This window comes from Rhinopithecus bieti, unplaced genomic scaffold (genome assembly GCF_001698545.2).
Source record: "Rhinopithecus bieti isolate Rb0 unplaced genomic scaffold, ASM169854v2 scaffold_41145, whole genome shotgun sequence".
In the NCBI taxonomy this organism is placed as follows: Eukaryota; Metazoa; Chordata; class Mammalia; order Primates; family Cercopithecidae; genus Rhinopithecus; species Rhinopithecus bieti.
This window is the reverse complement of record NW_016817055.1, coordinates 1,463,210-1,486,219: the sequence shown is the minus strand read 5'-3', so window position 1 is coordinate 1,486,219 and position 23,010 is coordinate 1,463,210.

Sequence of the window (23,010 nt, the reverse complement as noted above, 5' to 3'; positions counted from 1 at the left end):
ATAAATGAAAATTACCAATATTACACAAGCTGTTTCATATAATAGTGGAATGAGGATACTTTCCAAGTCATTTCATGAAGCCAATATAACTCTGACACCAAATCTAAGAAAGGATATTATATGCAAAGGAAATTAAAGACTAATATTCATTGTGAGCCTAGGCACAAAAGTCCATAACCAAACATTGTCAAATTCGACTCGGCAATATCTAAAGATGTTAAATAATCATGACCATGTGGCAGTGGCAATCCCAGGAATGGCAAGTTGATTTATTATATGGAAATCACGGTGGAACTCACACGTTAACACATTGAAGAGGAAAAATTATATTTAAGTAGATTCTGGAACAGCACTTAAAATTCAGTACCTGTTCATAATAAAATGCTCCACAAACTAGGGACAAAAGAAAACTTTTTTCTTCTAGGCAAATAAAGTCTGCCAGAAATCAACATTAAATATTTTACTTGGGCCTATCATGGGGAGGGGGGAGGGGGGAGAGGATTGCATTGGGAGTTATACCTGATGTAAATGACGAGTTCATGGGTGCTGACGAGTTGATGGGTGCAGCACACCAATATGGCACAAGTATACATATGTAACAAACCTGCACGTTATGCACATGTACCCTAGAACTTAAAGTATAATAATAATAAAAAGTAAAAAAATAAAAAATAAAAAAAATATTTTACTCATGAAGAAGGAATGACCATTATATACCAAAATAGGGAAAAGATAAAGATGTACATTTCTACCACTTCTAGTTAACATTATACTGGAGCTCTTAATGTAGTAAGTTAAAAAACAAACAAAAACCCATACGTTTTAGAAAAGAATAAAAAATTCTCTATTTGAAGATAATATAACATATGCCTATAAAGTTATAAGGAGGGGCCTCATGTCTTTGTGGGACTCCATGCATATGTGTATAATTAAAATTATTTTCTTTTATTTTTTGTAAAAAAAGTAAAGAATAAAGAAGTGAACTTTGGAGTGTCACAGGATGCAAGGAAAATATACAAAAATCAATTTATTTCTAACCAACAACCATAAGCAATTGGTAAGAAAATAAAAGAGATGCTATATTTATGGATTATAAGGCTCAGTATTGTTAAAGTTATTAAAATGTAAATTCCCCACAAATCTGTCTTTATATTCAACACAATCCTAACCAAAATTATATTTGGCTTTAAAAAAAGGCAATTTGCTGTGTCCAAATATATATCAAAATGAAAATGTCTTAGAACAGTTGGAGGACTTACCCTGCCTGACTGCCATACATATTATAAAGCTATGGAAATCAGGAGTATGACACTAGCAACACGATAGGTGAATAGATCAATTGAAAACAATTGTGGATCCTGAAATAGATTCACACATACAAAGTCAAATTATTTTTTGGTTTGGGCCCTGAAACAACTCAACAGGAAAAGGAAAACAACTTGAGCAAATGGTGATGAATCAAGTAGACAGGAATAAAGAAAATATAGAACCTCAACCTCAATTTCACTCATACACTAAAAAAAAAATCTCATATACATGAGGTATATGATATCTAAACCTAAAGGAAAATTTAAAATATTCTAGAAAAAAATCTTCATGGGCTTAGAGTGGTAATAATTTATTGGACTTGAACAGAAAGCCCAAATAATAAAAAAAGCACTTTATCAAATGCAGAATACTTTGTTCTTCAAAAAATTGCCATTAAGATAGTTTTAAAAGTAAGTCACAGACTGTGAGAAAATATTTGATATATCTGATAGAGAATGTGTAACCAGAATATAAAAGAACTCTTAAAACTCAATAATATAAACACAGGCATCTCAACATAAAAAATAAAAATTGAGATTCTATATCTAGAGAAAATACCCTTCAGAAATAAAGGAGAAATCAACACATTCCTAGATGACAGAAACATAAGAAAATATGTTGCCAGGAGATTCACCCTACAGGAATGGCTAAATAAAATTTCTAAAAGTAAAGGAAATAACGAAAGAATAAAGCTTGTGACATCAAGAATAAAGACCAATACAGTAAACAAAAATATGGGTAAATGCAATAGGTTCTTCTCTTGAGTGTTCTAAATTATACTTGATGGTTGAAGCAAAAACTAAAACACCAAATGTTCTAAATATTTGTAGAAGAAATATCTAAGACAATTATAAATGGGGAAGAATAAAGAGATGTAAAGGGAAATATAATCCTTCTATACTTCACTAGGACTGATAAAATGAGAACACAAGTAGACTGTGGTAAGTTACAGATATGTAACAACATGATAACTAGTGCAACCACTAAGACAGCTATACAAAGAGAAACAGTCAAAACACTATAGATAAAGAAAAGGGAAATTTAAAAAGATGTTTTATATGATGATTTATATGTTTTATATGTGTTGTGAGTTTCCACAGAAAGGGAGGAAAAAGAAGACAAATGAAAAGCAGAGAGAACAAACAGAAAACAGAAATAAAATAGCTGATTTGACTCTAAAGTATCAATAATTATATTAAACTTAAGTAGTATAAACATAGCAATCAAAAGACAGAGATTAACAGAGGGTATTTGCAAATACACCCTAACTAAATGCTGCCTATAAGAAATTAACTTCAAATATGCCAATATAAGCTGTTGAAAGTAAAAGAATTGAAAATATCTTACAAAAATTTCAGTAAAAGGAAAGAGTATATTAATATTATATGAAGTAGACTTCAGAGAAAATAAAATTATTAAAGATAGAGAAGGAGATTAATAACGAGAAAAATTTAAATTCACCAAAAGACAGAAATTCTGAATGTATGTACACCAAAAGATCAGCAAAATATGTGAAGCAAAAACTGATCAAACTGAAAGGAGAAAGAGACACATAATACTTATAGTTAGAGACATGAACACTACTGTCTCAGCAATTCATGGAATAAGGAAAGAGAATTTCAACAAAGATAGAAGAGCTCAACCAATAAAATGTAACTGACATTTATGGAACACTCTATTTTTTTTTTTTTTTTTTTTTTGAGACGGACAGTCACTCTGTTGCCCTGACTGGAGTGCAGTGGCGCAATCTCGACTCATTGCAAGCTCCACTTCCCGGGTTCAAGTGATTCTCCTGCCTCAGCCTCCCAAGTAGCTGGGACTATAGGCACCTGCTGCCATGCCTGGCTGTCTTTTGTATTTTTAGTAGAGATGAGGTTTTACCATTTTGACCAAGTCGGTCTTGAACTACTGACTTCAGGTGATCCACCCACCTTGGCCTCCCAAAGTACTGGGATTACAAGCGTGAGCCACCACACCCAGCCAACTACACATTATTTTCAAATCATACCTATACCAAAATAAACCATACTCGGAGTCATAAAACCAACCTCAACAACTGTAAAACAATTGAATTTTTACAGAGTGTATTCTCTGATACAATGGAATCAAAATACAAATCAGTAACAGAAAGATTAAAGAAAAGTTTCCAAACACTTGGTAACACATTTATAAATAATGCATGAGGTCAAACAAAAGTCAAGAGAATTTAAAAAATTCATTGAATTGAATGAAAATGAAAATACAATATAACAAAATTTGTGGAACACAGCTAAAGTTGTGCTAAAAGGCAAAACTATAGTCCTAAATGCATACATGGGAAAAAAGGAAAAGTTTGAAACAAATAACCAAAGCTCCTACCTCAAGAACCTAGAAGGGGGACAAAATATCCTAAAGTAAGCAGAATGAAGACAATAATAAACAACAGAAATCAATAAAATGGAAAACAGAATGGAGAAAATCAAACAAAAAATCGGTTCTTTGAAAAAATAAATTGTCAAAATTTGTCATTAATAATTTTCAAAAAGAAACCTCCAAACCAACATGGTTATATTGGAAATTCTGTCAAAATTTTTTTAAAACAACATCAGTTTTACACAGTATCTGTCAGAAGAGTGAACATTTACCTATTTATTTTATGAAACTATTGATGTGGTTTAGCTCTGTCTACACACAAATCTCACCTTTTTTTTTCTTGAGATGGAGTCTTGCTCTGTTGCCAGGCTGGTGTGCAGTGGTGCAATCTTGTCTCACTGCAACCTCCGCCTCTCCAGTTCAAGCGATTCTCCTGCCTCAATTTCCCAAGTAGCTGGGACTACAGGCACCCACCACCACGACTGGCTAATTTTTGTATTTTTAGTAAAGATGGGATTTCCCCATGTTGTCCAGGATGGCCTTGATTTCTTGATCTCGTGATCTGCCTGTCTTGGCCTCCCAAAGTTCCGGGATTACCCAACTCTCACTTTGAATTGCAATAATGCCCACGTGTCATGAGAGGGACCCAGTGGGAGGTAAATTATGGATGTGGGTTTTTCCCATGCTGTTCTTGTGATACAGCATAAGTCTCATGAAATCTGATGGTTTTTTAAAGGGGAATCCCCCCTGCACATGTCTCAGGTCAGCTGCCATGTAAGACATCTCTTTGCTCTTCCTTCATCTTCTGCCATGATTGTGAGGCCTCCCGAGCCATGGGGAATTGTGAGTTTATTATATCTCTTTCTTTATAAATTACCCAGTCTTAGGCATGCCTTTATTAATAGCATGAGAATGGACTAATACAGTAAATTGGTACTGGGTAGTGGGGAGTTGCTATAAAGATACCTGAAAATGTGGAACTGGGTAACAGGCAGAAGTTGAAACAGTTTGGAGGGCTCAGAAGAAGACAGAAAACTGTGGGTAAGTTTGGAACTTCCTAGAGACTTGGAGGACTCAGAAGACAGGAAGATGTGGGAAAGTTTGGAACTTTCTGGAGACTTGTTGAATGGCTTTGACCAAAATGTTGAGTAATATGAACAATAAATTCCAGGCTGAGGCAGTCTCAGATGGAGATGAGGAACTTGTTGAGAACTGGAGTAAAGGTGACTCTTGTTATGCTTTGGCAAAGAGACTGGTATCACTTTGCCCATGCCCTAGAGATCTGTGGAACTTTGAACTTGAGAGAGCTAATTTAGAGCATCTGGTGGAAGAAATTTCTAAGCAATGAAATATTCAAGATGTGACTTGTGTGCTGTTAAAAGCATTCTGTTTTATGTATTCCCAAAGACATGGTTTGGAATTGGAACTTATGTTTAAAAGGAAAGCAGAGCATAAACCTTCAGAAAATTTGCAGCCTGACAATGAGATAGAAAGGAAAACCCAATTTCCTGAGGAGAAATTCAAGCCAGCTGCAGAAATTTGCGTAAGTATTGAGAAGCCAAATGCTAATTGCCAAGACAATGGGGAAAAATGTCTCCAGGGTATATCTGAGGTCTTCATGGAAGCCCCTCCCATCACAGGTCTGGAGGCCTAGGAGGAAGTAATGTTTTTGTGGATTGGGCACAGAGCCTTTCTGCTTTATGCAGTCTTGAGATTTGTTGACCTGCGTCCCATCTGTGGCTAAAAAGGGGCCAATGTAGAGCTCAGGCCATTGCTTCAGAATTCGCAAGCTCCATGCTTTGGTGACTTACACGTGGTGCTGGGCCTGCAAATGCAGAGAAGTCAAGAATTGAAGTTTGGGAACCTCTGCCTAGATTTCAAAGGATGTATGGAAATGCCTGCATGTCCAGGCAGAGGTGTGCTGCAAGGGCAGAGCCCTCATGAAGAACCTCTGTTTGGGAAGTACAGAAGGGAACAGTTGGGTGCCAGCCTCTACACAGAGTCCCCACTGGGGCACTGTCTAGTGGAGCTGTGAGAGGACCACCATCCTCCAGATATCAGAATGGTAGACCCACAGACAGCTTGCACTGTGTGCCTAGAAAAGCCACAGACACTCAATGGCAGCCTGTGAAAGCACTCAGGAAGGGAGCTGCACCCTGCAAAGCCACAGAGGCATAACTGCCCAAGACCATGGGAACCCACCTCTTGGCATCAGTGTGAGCTAGATATGAGACATGAACTCAAAGAAGATCATTTTGGAGCTTTAAGGTTTGACTGCCCTGCTGGATTATGGACTTGCATGGGACCTGTAGCCCCTTTGTTTTGGCCAATTTCTCTCATTTGGCATGGGCATATTTACCCAATGCCTTTATCTCCATTGCATCTAGGAAGTAGTTAACTTGCTTTTGATTTTACAGGCTCATAGGTGGAAGGGACTTGCCTTGTCTCAGATGAGACTTGGACTTGGACTTTTGGATTAATGCTGGAATGAGTTGAGACTTTGGGGGACTGTTGGAAGGCATGACTGGTTTTGAAATGTGAGGACATGAGATTTGGGAGGGACTGGAGGCAGAATGATATGGTTTAGCTCTGTGTCCACACCCAAATCTCACCTTTAATTGTAATAATCCTCAGGTGTCATGGGAGGGACCTGGAGGGAGGCAATTGAATTATGAGAGCAGGTTTTCCTGTTCTTGTGATAGTGAGTAAGTCTCACAAGATCTGATGGTTTTATAAAAGGGAGTTTCCCTGCAAATGTCTCTTGCCTCCCACCATGTAAGACAAAGCTCTTTACTCTTCCTTCATCTTCTGCCATGATTGGGAGGCCTTCCCAGCCACAAGGAACTGCTAGTTCTTTAAACCTCTTTCCTTTATAAATTATCCAATCTTGGATCTGTCTTCATTAGTAGCATGAGAATGGACTAATACAGCCATTATTAGTCTGATTCTAAAACCAAGCAAATACAGTATGAAATAAAATTACAAGCATATATCCTTCCTGAATATAAATATAAAATTATTAGCAAAATATTAGTAAATAGATTTCAACAACAAATAAAAAGATTATATAATATGATCAAGTGGGGTTGTTAAAGGGATATAAAACTGATTCAATAAGAGGCTCAAGAACAATCTTATTATCACATCAATCAATGTATTAACAGCACTTGACAAAATTCAGTACCCATATGTTATAAAAATGCACAGAAAAATTGGAATAGAGTTAAAATTCCTCAATTTGATAAAGAACATATCCAGAAAACCCACAGCTAATATTATACTTAATAGTGAAAAATCAAATGCATTTCTCCTATGACCAGAAAAAGACAAGTGTGTCTGCTCTCAACCCTCTTATTTAACATCAAGGTGGAAGTTTTAAACAGGGAAGAGAAGTAAATACAGAAAAGAAGTAAGTACAGCTGTCTCTATTTGCAGATGACATATTTGTCTACATAGAAAATTCCAAGGAAGCCTATAAAAGATCTTTCAGATCTAATACATGAATTCATTGAGTTTGTAGGACATGAGATAAACATAATCAATTATATGTATATATACTGACCATAACCACATAGGCACCAACATTAATACTACAATTCCATTTATAATTACTGAAAAAAATACTTAGGAGTAAATCTAACCAAACTTCTATACTACTAGTCTTCTGAAAATAACACAATGATGATGAAAGAAATCAAAGAGATAAGTAAATGAATAGATCATGTTCATGGATTGGAAGACTTAATGTAATAAAGATGTCAGTACTTCCTAATTTGATGTACAGGTTTAAAATACCAAAATTTCAGAGAGATAATTTTGTAAATATAGACAGAACTATCTTAAAATTTATATGAAACTAGAATAGCTAAAAACAATTTTGAAACAATAAATTGAAAAAATATATCAAAATTATGTATCTATAGTAGTCAGAATTTTGTGATATTGCTGGAGGGATACACACATAGTTCAATAGAACACAGTAAAGAATTCAGAAATAGACCCACACATATATGCACAACATATGTATGATTTTTGACTGAGTTGCAAAAGCAGTTCAGTACAGGAAATACAGCCTTTTTGACAGTTAGTACTGGAGCAGTTGAATATCTACAGGCAAAAATAAAATTATAAACCTTGACTTAACTATTATATCTTATGCAAAAATTAACTAAATAGGCCACTGACTAAAACATAAAATTTAAATCATAGAACTCTTAAGGAGAAAAAACAACAGAGGAAAATTTTTACGATTTGGGGCCAAATAATTTTTAGATTTGACATTAAAAGTAGGATTCACTTTAAAACTTGCTAAGTTTAACTATGTGAAATTTGAATGATTTTGATCTATAAAAGACCCAGTTAATAAAATAAAAAGACAAGATATAGAATGGGAGAAAATATTTGCAAAGGACTAGTATCTAGAATACACAAAGAGCACTCTAAACTCACAATTAAAAAGCAAAGAATCCAATTAGAATGTGGTTAAAAGATATACAGGGACATTTCAAGTAAGAGTGCATACAGTTGGCAAACAAATATGTGAAAAGATTGTCGACATCACTAGTTATTAAGGAAATGTCAATTAAAACCATATCTATCAACATGGGTAAAATTATGAATAGTGACAACAAATGCTGGAGAGAAGACAAAGGAACTGGATCACTTCTATATTGGTGGTAGAAATGTAAATGGTATTCTCACTCAAAAAAACTGTTTTGCAGTTGAAAGAAAAATCTAAATATGAAAGTACCATATAACCCAGCAATACCACTCCTGGGCATTTGTCCCAGAAAAATGAAAACATATACTCACGCCAAAAACTTTGTATGAGTATTTATAACCCCTTTATTTGTAGTAGCTCATATAGTAGAAACAACTCAAATGTCCATAACAGATGAATGATTAAATTAACTATAGTGCCTTCATAGCATGAAATATTACTCAGCAATAAAAAGGAATGTACTGTTGATACATGCAATCATATAGACGAATCTCCAGAAAATTATGCTAATTGAAGAAGCCAGAAACAAAAGGTTGCATATTGTGTGATCCTATTTATACAACATTCTTGAAATAACAAAAGTACAGTAATGAAGAGGCGATTAGTGGCCTACAGGGCTTAAGGAGGATGTTGGGGAGAAAAAGAAGTGGATGTGACCATAATGGGAAATGTTGCAGACCTTTGTAGTGATGGAGATGTGTGGTATCTTGACTGTATCCACATCAGTATCTTGATTGTGATATTGTGCCATAGTTTTGCAAGATGTGCCATAGTTTTCCACTGGGAGAAACTGGGTAGAGGATACATGGGATTTCTGTATTCTTTTTTTTTTTTTTTGAGGTGGAGTCTCACTCTGTTGCCCTGGCTGGAGTGCAGTGGCACGAACTCGGCTCACTGCAAGCTCTGCCTCCCGGGTTCACGCCAGTCTCCTGCCCCAGCCTTCCAAGTAGCTGGGTAATTTTTTTTGTATTTTTTTAGTAGAGACGGGGTTTCACCATGTTAGCCAAGATGGTCTCCATCTCCTGACCTCATGATCCTCCTGCTTCGGCCTCCCAAAGTGCTGGGATTACAGGCATGAGCCACCACACCTGGTCGGATTTCTGTACTCTTTCTTCCAGTTACATCTACAATTATCTCAAGACAAAATTTAATTAAAAGAACGAAAATACTTCAATCCATACTTCAGAAAATAGAGGTACATATGGTTAGTAAACTCATAAAAATGATTGACATTATTAATTATCAGAGAAATGCAAATTTAAACCACAGTTAGATACCACTCTACATCTAACAGCCTGGCTACAATTTAAAAGATTGACAGTACCAAACTGATACAGTTTAGATTTGTGTCCTATCCCAAATCTCATGTTGGAGGGTCTTAGTGGGAGGTGATTGAATCATGGGGGAGGATTTCCCCCCGATGTTCTCGTGATAGTAAGTTCTCACAAGATCTGATGGTTTAAAGGTGTGTAGCACTTCCCTCCTCTCTCTCTCTCTCTCACCCCTCTCTCCCCCCTCCTCTCTCTCTCTCTCCTGCTGTGCCATGATAAGACATCCTTGCTTCTCCTCACCTTCTACTGTGATTGTAAGTTTCCTGAGGCCTCCCAGTCATGCTTCCTGTTAAGCCTGAAGAACTGTGAGCCAATTAAACTTACTTTCTTCATAAATTATCCAGTTTCAGGTAGCTCTTTATAGCAATATGAAAATGGACTAATACAGAAACATTGTGGAGTATGTGGTGTAACCAGACGTTTGGCTCTTTCATAACAGGTTAACCATGAACAATTACACAGGTAGTTAATTATTCATAATAAATAACATTTTTTGTCCACAAAAACCTCACAGTAATATTTATTGCTACATATATTTAGCATTATATGTATATTTATATGTATAAGCTATATACAAAGAGTACATATTTGTGAAGTTTTAGATATAATCAAGGTTAAGCAATTGTGATAGAAATCATGTAAGTAGTTTCTGTGGTGGAGAATAGAATTGACTGGGTAAGAGACAGAGAGACTCGTTCAAATATCCTGTGCTTTTTTTTTTTTTTTTTTTTTTTTTTGTGAGGGAGTCTCGCTCTGTGGCCCAGGCTAGAGTGCAGTGGCCGGATCTTAGCTCACTGCAAGCTCCGCCTCCCGGGTTCACGCCATTCTCCTGCCTCAGCCTCCCAAGTAGCTGGGACTACAGGCGCCCGCCACCTTGCCCGTCTAGTTTTTTGTATTTTTTTAGTAGAGATGGGGTTTCACCGTGTTAGCCAGGATGGTCTCGATCTCCTGACCTCGTGATCCACCCGTTTCGGCCTCTCAAAGTGCTGGGATTACAGGCTTGAGCCACCGCTCCCGGCCTCAAATATCCTGTGCTTTGATCACATGGATTTCACAGCTATATGCATGTTTCCAAACTTATCAAACTCAACTTACGCATTTTACTGTAAATAATGTATACCTGAATTTTAAAAAATCTTTAACAATGAAAGTGCAAAAAACATTAATAAAAGCTAAGGTCTTATTACATTTTAACTTTTAAAATTTACCTCTGGGTTTTTATCAAGGGCCTAGTGAGTAGTTGATTTTTGGGTCCTCACCACATTATAAACAGTAATCAACTTGGTAACGCACAATAAATGAGCCATGCCTAATGATGATAGTCAGTGATGAACAAGAATTATGATGAATGAAATCCTGTGTTCTTGAGATAGTCCCTCTTAAAAATATAATAAAATGGGCTGGGTGTGGTGGCTCACACCTGTAATCCCAGCACTTTGGGAGGCCAAGGCGGGCAGATCACCTGACATCAGGAGTTCAAGATCAGCCTGGCCAATATGGAGAAACCCCATCTCTACTAAAAACACAAAAACTAGCTGGGTGTGGTGGCACACACCTGTAATTCTCCTACACGGGAGACTGAGGTAGGAGAATTGCTTGAACCTGGGAAGCAGAGGTTGCAGTGAGCTGAGATCGCGTCACTGCACTCTAGCCTGGACAACAGAGTGAGACTCTGTCTCAAAAAACAAACAGACAAGGAAACAAACAAACCAATAAAATGAGGCCTTTTGCTGTTCTGATTTGACTCAAAAGAAACAACGTTGTTTAGGCAGAAGAGAGTGGATAGGTAGCATTTACATTTACTTCCCTAAACTTAGTTTTTTATAAACATTAGCTATTATATGATCGAATTATATATTTGTTGGTGAGAGCCTCAAGCTCAGACAGCATAATGTGGTGATGAGTAAGTGCAGTGGTTTGGTAGTCAGCTGTCTGAGTTTACAATCATAGTTCTGCCTCTTATCAGCTGTATGTATGATCTTGGGCAGTTTTGTACTTAAACCTTCTGTTGTCTTTGTTCATCTCTGGGGTTGATAATCCCCGGATAATACTCATCTGAAAAGATTGCTTTGAATCTAAACAAGCTGAACACAGAAGTGTGTCTGGCAGATAGCAATGGCTCAGTAAATACTAATTGCTGTAATTGCTAATACTAATAATATTGCTAATACTAATATTCAATACTATTGATTAAAATTAACACTACTCTTTTGGAAACAAAATAAGCAAATGGCATGTCTTATTCTATTATAAAGAAATATCAGAGCAAATGATGCCAGTTTTCCACCAGAATCATTAATAAACACTATAATAGTCTCACAGGTGGTGTAATTTAAAAGACATTTGCCTCTTGATATGTTTATGTTATTGACAAAATTCAAAATATTATTGACAAAAACAGAACGAAGTGCCCTGATGCATGCAATTAGTTAATATTAGCCACTTATACATTAGAGAATTATTTAGCCCTACTAAAATAATAGGTACCTATGTCATCACAATTAATGTTAATAGCCTCTTCTTGATGGGAACTATTGGGTTTATAATTCTTCTAAGGTTTATCTTGATCCATGATGATAAAACAATGACCTTATTATAGAGAAGGGTAGTTATTTTCCTCTTTACTGTTACAAGTAGGCAAGGATCCAATTTCTTTCAAAAGAATATAAAATATCTAGATAAAATAAAAGAAGGTCCAAAACTCATTTTCTTTTATGCATTTAAATTGCTGTCTTGCTTGATTCCGGCAATGATACCATGGATGTAGATTTTGCAAGCATATTAATAATTGAAGACTTACCTTAAACTCATAGAGCTTAAAAAACATATCCATAGAATCAAAGGCAGATGTAAAGTTAATCAAAGCTCTGAAGGGTCCTGAAAAGAGCAGTTTTTTCAATGAGATTAAAAAGAGTTCAGTAATCAATACTTCAAGAGTGAGGTCTAAAATCTCCTTGCACTTCATATAAAGAATTACAATGACAGACCAAACCTTCAATTGTTCAATTAGATATTAAAGCTCAGAAGGCATATTAAATTAACAATTGGGCCTGTACTTTTAAAATATTGGTGGGTTACCATTTTTTAAGTTGTAGAAAGCTGCATGTTGAATGCATTTAGATGGAATTGTAACTAGGAGATATATAGAGTAAATGACTTGAGGCAGAACAGTGTCTTTTCGTAAGAACAAATTTCAAATACATTTACTTTATTAAGCTTGCAATGGTTAATATTTTTAGTCTTCCCCATAGCTAGAACCTATAACCATTTTGGAGTTACACTCGCATTATGCAGCTGTGTTAGGATCTTGAAGCCGGGAGAGGCTAACTTTCGATATGTTGAGAGAACAACATGGTTCCTCAAAATTTCTAAATAGAATTTAGGCAAGCAAGAGGCAAATATCTCAAAATCTACCATATTAACATCATTATTCATCCTAAAAGCCTTTAAGTAAACTTTAATTAGTGTCCTTTAAACACCTTCAATAAATATTTACAGTTCTCTACAAGGTTTGTGGGAAATGGAACTTGTTTGTTTAATTTGCAGCCGTCTAAACAGTCCAGTTTTATTTGGGTTACAGTAGTAAGGTATGAAAAATAGTCAGCTTGTGTCAGTCAGGTCTTCAGAATGACTTTATCCTTTGAAGAGAAATGTAAATATTTAAATTATAAAACAAAACAAGCTTATATTCATATGTATCAATGGTTCTCACCCAGAGGTGATCTGTTCCCCAAATCCCTTCTAGGAAATACTGGGCAATGTTTGGAAGCCTTTTTGGTTGTCACATCTAAGGGATATGCTACTAGCATTTAGTAGGTAGACACCAGGGATGCTGCTAAACATCCTACCATGTGACAGACAGCCTCCCACAAGGAAGAATATCTAGTCCAAATGTCAGTAGTGCTGAGGTTGAGAAACTTGAATACAAGAATCAACATATATTCCAAACCATAGTAAACTGATTCTAATGGTCTGCCTTTGATCATTTCCATTAATGTGAATAGTCAAGTATTTACCACATTACATATAGTATGCAATACCTAGTAGATTATTGATCAATCTATTACCTAAATAGATTATTTTCTAAGGCTTTTCTTAAATGTAAACTACAAGCTAAAATTGATCCAGTTTTTGTCTCTCTCATCCACTCATTTAACTGAAACACTGCAAAATAAATGTTTTCTCAGATTAAAAAATAGCATGATGTGGAAGTGAATTGTTAATCTTACTTGTTTATGGGTTTTTAAAAACTTACTTTACTTTCATGATTTGAAATTTTAAAAATGATGCTAACATACTAAAGATTTTATCTGGAGTGCTGTGTCCTGGGAATAACTTCTTCAGGCATTCAGCAAAATGATCCTCTGAGGTTATATAGGCAGAACATCATGGAGATGTCTGGCTGCTATGACAGATTCTAAATATCAGTCAAAATCAATAAATAGGCATTAAGAATTTATTGCAGGTCAGTCCTGTGCTTTAGCAGATGCCTTCTCCAAATATTGCGGGATATATTGGGGAAAAAAGTTCTCTTCTGTTCTCTAAATTGATATTTTCAAAAGCCGTTATTATTTTTAAAATTTTGTATATAAAATACATACACTGTTATGCATTTAGTACTGTGTAGTTGTCAGTCACAAGGCTAAACAACACATGTACTGTAGAGGTAGATAGCAGAAAAGTAAAATGCTCAGAGTCTACTTATTAGTTATTACAAAACAAAGTATATAGAACTTTTTTTTGATTGAGTACCAAATTTCATCGTAAATCAGGGTTATAGTCGTTAAGAAAATGGAATAAACAACATATGTGGAATAATAAATAATACATCAAAAGTAGACCTGACCTTGAACTTGGATGCCAAACCATGAATTAAGTTTGTACGATATAAATGTTACGAGATAAGACAGGAAGAAAATAAAGATGTTAACAAGGATTTAAATAAAAAACAGCAGAGATGAGAAACAATATGTTTTCCTAATGTTTACTTGTTTTTTTAACTAAAAGATAAACTTTATATACCTTTTTATTTCTCCTCTACATTACATAGATGGATAGATATTTAATAGAGATAGATAATTATTTCACTAATTGCATTTATCAACATGAAAATATTTATCCTGTTGATAATTTTGAAGGGCTATTATTGTACTGTGTCTAGCAAGTAATCACTCTTAGTTTATGTATCACTTTTGGAATGAAGATGTTTAACTGCATAATTAAAGTGCTATATTAATATCATAAGTCATTAAAAACGCTAAGCTAAATTAGTTGTCTGGTGAATACAATTAAAATTATAAGCCTATGACATAACGTATAATATAAATTTTACGCCCATTTGATTAGGTGTATGTTAACTATTATCATCATAATAATTCTTACACAATTTAATTATCTTGCTAAATTTTTATCAATTTATGTCTACTGCTTACTAAGAAATTAGTGAATATTACGCACTATGGTGACCACTTTATATATAATTGAGGAAAATACTCCTACCATGGCTGCCTTATAAAGCTAGTGGTTCATGGTAAAATAAAGACTCTTTTGTTCTTTTGAGAATCTTTGATAAGGAAGAATTTGTAAAGATAGACTGTGCTGAGTTTGGAGTAATTGCCATATTTTTTCTGCAAAAAGGCAAAGAAGAATTTGGAGTTCCTGTGGGTGATGAGGAAAGTAGTGGGAAGAAAGTCAGCGCGATTTGGCAGGAAGCAAGAGGATGTGTTTTGAAAATGGCCCAGAAAAGTTTTGATTACAAAATATCTACTATTCACTTTAAAGAATTTTTGCATTTTTGTGAATCTTTCTATCATCTATCTATCTATCTATCTATATCTATATCTATCTATCTATCTATCAATCAGTCAGTCATCTGCTGTGCTTTGAGTGTGTTCCCTCTGAAATTCAGGTTGAAATTTGAATCCCAGTATGGCAGTGTTGGGAGACAGAACCTAGTAGGAGGTGTTTGGGTCATGGGGGAAAATCCCTCATGAATTAATTAACGCTCTTTCATGGGAGTAAGTTCTCACTCGTGCAGGAGTGGATTGGTTTCCAGTAGAGTGGGTTGTTACAAGCAAGTCCAACCTCTTGTATGTGTCTCTTTGCATGTGCCCACTTGCCCTTCTGCTTTCCACCATGAATTGAAGGACAAGACCCTCACCAGATGGGCTGCCCGATCTTTGGCTTCTCAGGTTCCAGAATCAGAAATCAAATACATTATTTTTAAAATAAATTACTCAGTCGTAGGTGTTCTGTTATCGCAACACTAAACAAACTAAGATGGAAAACTGGTACTGAGGTATGAGGTGTTGCTATACAGATAGCTGGAAATGTGAACGTGGCTTTGGAATTGGTAGTGGCGTGAAGAATCTGCAGGAACAGGTCAGAAAAGGCCTGTACTGCTGTGCACAGAGCATGAAAGGCCATTATGGTGAAGGCACAGGAGATGAGAAGACTAGGGAAAGTTTGGAACTTTTTAGAGATTGATTAAATAGTCATGACCAAATGCACGTAGAAATTTGGTGACTAAAGGCCATGTGGATGAGGACTCAGATAAAAATGAGGAGTAGCTTATTGGGAAGTTGATGTGCACAAGTACACTTGTTATACATGTACAAAAAACTTGGTTGCATTGTGTCCATGGCCTTGGGCTTTATGGAAGGCAGGATTTAAGAGTAATGAACTAAGATTTTTGGCAGAATAAATTTCTCAGCAAAATATAGAAGGAGTTGCATAGTTACTTTTGGCCACTTGTGCTGAGATTTGAGAGCAAAAGAATAATTTAAAGACAGAATTTATAATTAAAAGGGAAGCAGAGTGGAAAATTTTGGAAAATTTGCAGCCTGACTACGTAAAGAGCAAAAAGCTTTATTTGGGAGAGAGTGCTAAGTGTGTCGCTGCCCAAGGACCCCTTGATAAAGAGAACAAAAGAAGCATGAACAAAAGGGAGTCAGTGCTGTGTGCATCAGGACATAGTAAAAAAGGCCCACAGGCCTCAGAGGGTAGAATGGTTTCCAGAGACAGGCCTGGGGTAATCTCCACCAGCTCACTGTCTAGAGTTGCCTTGGGAACGTGACTCCTGCATTTTGGTACTCTGGTCACTTCAGCCATAGCTCAAGGAGGCTGCTTCAGAAGATGCAGACAGTAGGCCTGTGGAGTGTCCACATCCACATGGTGCTGATTGGTCAGGCCTATATAATGCAAGAGTCATGGAGACATAGCAGCCTTCATCAAAGGATGTATCAAACTGCATGGGAGCAAGCAGAAACCTGCCTCAGAGGCGGAGCTGCCACAGAGAATAGTCACTGGAGTGCCTAATGCAGCTGTGGGAGTGGGGTTGCCACTGTCTGGACCCCAGAACGGTTACACCACTAGCAACATGCAATGCCTGTCTGAGACTGGACTCCAACCAGTGAGCAGCCATGTGAGCTGCACTCAGCGGAGCCATAGAGGTGAAGCTACCTGAGGCCTTGGTGGGCCAGCTTCCAACCCAGTGTATCCAGGAGGTGGCATGTGGGGCATTTCGGAGCTTTAAGATTTAATGTCTGACCTGCTGGGTTCTGAAATTGCTTTGCACTGGGCACTTTTTTTTTTTTGCCCATTTTCTCATTTGGAATGGAAATGTTTGCCCAATGTCTATCAATTGTATCTTGGAAATAGATAACTTGATTTCTGATTTTGCATTCTTACAGCTTGAAGGAACTTACCTTAAGTCTCAAATGAGACTTTTGACTTTTAAGTTGGTGGTAAAGAAAGTTAGGACTTTTGGAACAATTGAGATCGGATGATTGTATTTTATATGTGAGAATAGCATGGGTTTCAGGGGGCCAGAAGCAGAATGCTATGGTTTGAGTGTGTTCCTTCCAAAACTCATATTGAAATTTGATTCCCAGTGACATGGTTTGGTTGTGTTCCCACCCAAAATCTCTCTGTTTCTCAGGTTCAAGAGATTCTCCTGCCTCAGTGTCCCAAGTAGCTGGGGCTACAGGTGCCCACCATCATGCCTGGCTAATTTTTGTACTTAATTTTTGTATTTTTAGTAGATACAAGGTTTTACCACGTTGGCCAGGCTGGTCTAGAGCTCCTGACTTCAAGCGATCCACCTGCCTTGGCTTCCCAAAGCACTGGGATTACCGTGCCTGGCCTACAAATCTCATTTTGAGTTGTAATCCCCGTAATCCCCATGTATTAAGGGAGAGACCAAGTGGAGGGAATTGAATCATGGGGGCAGTTTTCCCATGTTGCTCTCATGATAGTGAGTGAGTTCTCATGAGATCTGATGGTTTTATAAGGGGTTCTTACCCCCTTTCCTGGGCACTTCCCCTTCCTGCCACCTTGTGAAGAAGATGTCTTGCTTCCACTTCGACTTCTGCCTTGATTTTAAGTTTCCTGAGGCCTCCTGAGCCGTGTAGAACTGTGAGTCAATTAAATCTCTTTTCTTTACAAATTACCCAGTCTTGGGCAGTTATTTATAGCAGTATGTAAATAGACTAATACACCCAGTATGGCAGTGTTGGGTGGCGAGGCCTATTGGGAGGTATTTGGGTAATATGATGAATCCCTCATGAGTAGATTAATGCCCTTTCATGGGAATGAGTTTTCACTCTTGCAGGAATGGCATAGTTCCTGTGAGAACAGGCTGTTATAAAGTGAGCCCAGCCTCTCCTGTATGTCTCTTTGCAGGTGCCCATTTGTCTTTCCACTTTGAGCAATCAGTTGAAGCAATACACGACCCTCACCAGATGGGCTGCCTGATCTTGGAAAGCATCATTAGCCAAATAAAATGATTTTCTTTATAAATTCCCCAGTTTCAGTATTATGTTATCATGACATAAAACAGGCTAAGGCACTTCTGTCTATCATCGTCTTCATCTGTTTATCACCATCATCATCATTATCTTAATATCTAATTCTAATTTCCCCAAACCTATCTTCCACCCCTAAAGTGCATGATATCCTCACAGATTCCTCATGAAAGTAATTTATACAGTAGAAATAAAGAAAAAGACTGAATTACATATCTTGAAGGAGCTGCAAGCAAAGGATAGAAAGAGTCCAAAATGATCTACATAGGCAGAGAAAGGAGCTTAGATTCAAACCTGACCAGATGATGATAGTAAGCACCCGGGGACTTTGCAGAAAGCATAGAGAAGCTATTGGACCTTTTACAATTTACAAGACAAAAACGTGTGCTATTCTAATCTAGATATTTTGGCATAGTGACCACAGAAAATAACAAAATTCCACATATATAATTCAATTTAAATTTATATTTGAAATAAAGCTGTTTTACTTCATACTGGATAATTTGAAATAAAGTATCTGAGAAATTCACCTTAAAGATCTAGATCCAGTGAGACTTTCCCAATGAACCATTTTCAAAGCTCCTGTTTCCCTTCCTCTTGGTTACAAAGTATTGAATCCTTTGTCTTGTGGTTGTGCTAATTATTGGTGATTTTACTAGAAGTTGTTTACAAATCTTCCTTCCCCTGCAGATGTAGCCTTGCCTTCTCTTCATTGCAAGACACATGAAAGTTGTTTCACAGTATTTGTTGAAGGAATTATTTCTTTAGTATCACTAAGGAGAGGAGTGATATCTTTTTTCTCTTTATATTCCCCAAACATCTAACATAGTATCTACCATACAGAAGATGCTCTATAAACCTTTACTGTTTGGCTAGAGTAAGATATATTCAGTTCTGATAAGGTTCCTTTTAATTTCTTATTGTTCTGGGAAAACATGCAAACAAAGTAAGTATCTATTGAGAGTGGGATTTGAAAGATGTTAAATGTTTGTCTGCCACACAACTAATTTCTCAAATGCTCAGCCAATTGGTGTGATTTAAAAACAAAACCAAAGAACGTTGTGCAGTGTTGTAGCAAGATGAAATATTTATCAGCTGCCTGACTTTGGGAAAACCACATGCATGTTACTGGTAAATTGGAAATGTGAATATTTTAGAAGAGAGCTATGTGTTCAAGTCCGATAAAATATGTTCCATTGCATAGCAGAGTTACTGGCACATGGAAAGGATGGCAACAAAAGTTAATTCCTTTCTCCTTTCCTACATTTTATATATAAAGCACTGTGTGAAGAAATTTCAGAAGTTCCCTATGAGAGTTAAACACGCTTCTAATATATCCAGTATTTTCAGTAACAAAGCTTGAAGGAATACAATATTCGTCAACTGTCACCTTCTCTAGGATACAGCTGTAAAGGGATTGAATATGAGAAGAGCAAATATTTATGGTAGAATTTTCAAGAGTCTGAAAGAAAACTTGACTCATTGTTTAGACCAGCAGTAGGTAAATCTTAGTTTCCAGGAGCTAGAATATGAAAAACTGTCACCGAACAAAGAGGAAGGATGGTTAAAACACAGAAAATAGATGAACAGAGAAAGTAGTTAAAAAGTATCACAGACAAACTTAATACAATGCTATTAATCAGAATATCCAAGAACATAACTGATTTTTCCTTTTGCAAGCGTTGTAAACCTATCTTTCCTTTGTCTCCTTAACAACCCTTGTGCTCCGCGCAGTCATTAACTAGATTTAATGCAAGACTTTTACAGACTCGTAAGGAAGAAAAATGGAAGAACTGACTTCCTGCCTCTTTGGCACATAGAACTGCAGTTGCAATTGAAGTGAAAGGAAAAGCATGATTCTAGAGGGAAAAAAGTGCATGCCACCATTATGCCTTACATATCCTAGTCTCCACTTTAAATAACTTCCTGCCATAAGGTGGAGCTATATCCTATCAAGAGAAAAGTATTGGATATAAGTTCTGGCAAAAGTCCACTTAGATTATTTTTCACTTGGCTTCTTGTAGTTTGTGATTTAAAAAAGTTAAAATGCATGGCAGCAAACCCCAAACCCACCACCAACTGATATAGAAAGAGTTGTTATTTCGGTGCAGCTAGGATTTTTAACGTGGTGAAAAGGTGTGTGAAAGCAAGCAGGACCTTGTTTTTTAGCTTATGCTGTAAACACAGCTTCAGGGGAAACTCTTTGAAGTACTGAGATCTGAGGTGGCGGGGTTTGAAGACCCCCTGAGGTAGTACAGAGAAACCTCAGGTATCTGATAGTGTTTGCTCTTGAGTAAATCATCCAGAGCATCAAACAGAGTGTTGACAAACAAAACAACAAAAAATAGTGCTTTATTTAAAAGACTATATTGTTGCATATACTCATGCTAAATAGGAGCTTGCTAAAATTTATGATGCTGAATTATATTAGCTACAAGAGAGGTTTTGCTTCTCAGTTTGTAATTGTAAGAGGTATGGCCATGAAAACCCCCAGCTGACTTATCTGTAAAACCCTAGCATCTCCACCCAAAGGAAAAAATGATTCCCTGAAGAGTGAGAGCACTGTGGGTTTCCTGATAACACATCAAGGGTAATCGAGATAAAGGAGAATGGCTCAACAGAAGTGTGTGTTGCATGACTCCCTGGGCAGTGCTCTCTATCTGGAAATCAATTAAAGGGCAAGGTATACCAGCTCATAGCTGGTTTGGGATTTCCTTAGTAGAAATTTGCATATAAACCTTTCAAACAACTAAAACCTATTGTAAAATCCAAGGATGGGGTTGATCTTGGTGGAGAAAAACATCTATCTAATAAGAACTAATATTGGGAAATATTTGTTACCCCAAAATTTATCTAATGTGCAAATCTGTGTTTCCCTTACTGATAACATAATTTATCAGAACATGTGCAACATAAAGAGAATTTGTAGTACATCCCTTATTACCTTTCCAGACACTCAGTACACTTTTACAAACACGGAAAGGTGTTGTTATCAGAGTGCTATAAGATGGCCTGCTATTATTAACTTCGTATCTCCAGATGATAAAATCAGCACTGTTGAGGGGATGCAGAGCAAAGCCAGGACAAAGGAATAGAGTCAGGACAAATAATACAACTACTTCTATTTGAATATTTGTGCTAAGCATGTTACTAGATACTTTCTATGCACTATCTAATTTCATCCTCACCATAATCATGTGAAGATCATACATACCATTATAATTTTCATTTCATAGTTTTAAACACCTGCCTATGATCATACAACCACTAAGTGGTAGAACCAAGAACCCATACTCAGTAAGTGTGATGGCAGAGTTCTCAAACCACTGAATATTTCCTGAAGACAATTTCTCTTCTTAAACTAGTCATCCAACTGATGTATATATGTTCCCATGTTGTTTATTAACGGGCTGGCTAACCCTTTCTCTTCTAAAAACTTACTGGAGAAGACACCATCTCTCCTATGTATGACTCATCACTGGCTCCTCATAGAGCCTTGTGCATTCCAGTTACGCAATAAACATTTCCTGAATATGTAACCCTCAGTCCAACTGGGAAACCTGGTACATGCAATGAGTCACCCTATTCATTTATATAATATCCCTTCCCTCCCATAGCTTTTCTTTCTTAGGTATTTTCATTTTACCCTGACAAATGCATGTTGTTTTTTAAAAAAAGTATGCTTTTGTTGTTGAAACAAGGCTCTTATCCATTCCCCTAGGCATTTTGTCTTCTAACTTTGAAGATCTTTCTGCTTTCTCTACTACAAAACACAGCTCACAAGGCTTTGCCTTTTGCCACTCCCCTGAGTCTCTGAGCTACAGCTTCACACTGTAGGGGACTGTCCATCCATCTAGAGCACCTGGGGTTTAAGGTGTAAGCAATTTGACTGTAATTGCTTCTTCCCAGCAGTTATTCCTTGAAGTGGTGAAGGGGGACATTTGGTTGATTCTCTTTTTCCATCTACATAAATAGGTATTGGAACCAAATCCAAAGAGCATGGCGTATTTATCTAGAAATAAATGTTACCCCCCATGAGGAGAGTTTTTAGCTATGCTTTTGTCTTATTCTTTTCTTGGCTTATGTTTTAGCAGAATCTTAGTTCACTCTTTCCATTTCCATTTGATCCGTTGATTCCTCTGGGGGAACTCAAACTTAGGTTTTAATACTATATTACTTAAGTAAATCACATGTTCTTTTTTTTTCTCTCATATCTCCATTTTGAATTGATATAATACAGTTTTGGACTCAACTACTATTTCTCAAGCTGTAGGTAAAAAGCATTTCAAAGATATCCTTTTATTATAAGATTTTAGTTCTCCCAAACCTCCTTACCAGTTTTTAGTAGAGGACAGCAGATAATGGTTTCACAACAGAGAATGAATGGATTTGAAAGTATATTTAGTAATTTTTTGTCCAGCTTGTGCTTCATTTCTATTTTATGTAAAGAATTACACTAGTATGGTATTCCTTCTCAAGGGAAATTTTATATGAGTAACAATGTCTTCACATATACTTTAATGCAGAATTTAAAACATTTTAAAGGACACTGAGACAAAATTAAGTGCAATCTGTATAAAAGGCAGTTAGTGAGGTGGGCTATAATATTTTTCTCTTCTGTGTTTATTTGTTTCACATACCCAGGTGTTCCAGAAAGTCCATTCAGGTGTCATTTTTTGCAGAAAACAAGAGTATGGTTTACTAACAACCTGCC